Genomic DNA, 424 nt, shown 5'->3' with positions numbered 1-424 from the left:
CTTATTCTATATTATTTAAAATGTCATGGTTTATTTAATACTCTTTTTTTTCATAAACTGTCGAACATACAAAAGGTTACCTGATCCTCTTCTTGTCCGCGACCTTTTCCTCTCCTCCTCCTCCTCCTCCTCCTCCTCCTCCTCCTCCTCCTCCTATTTTTTTCTTTCTTCTTCTTCTTTCTCTTCCTCCGAGTTTCATCTTTCCTTCTCTCTTCCTCGTCTGCCTTCATGTTATCTCGCCTGTCTTCTCTTACCTTATTATCCTCTCTAGTTTTTATCCCCTTTGACTCTTTTAACACACACACACACACACACACACACACACACACACACACACACACACACACACACACACACACACACACACACACACACACACACACGCGCACACACACACACACACACACACACACACACACACACA

This window comes from Portunus trituberculatus, chromosome 30 (genome assembly GCF_017591435.1).
Source record: "Portunus trituberculatus isolate SZX2019 chromosome 30, ASM1759143v1, whole genome shotgun sequence".
NCBI lineage: Eukaryota > Metazoa > Arthropoda > Malacostraca > Decapoda > Portunidae > Portunus > Portunus trituberculatus.
The sequence above is the reverse complement of the archived record's forward strand: the minus strand, read 5'-3'. Positions refer to the sequence as shown.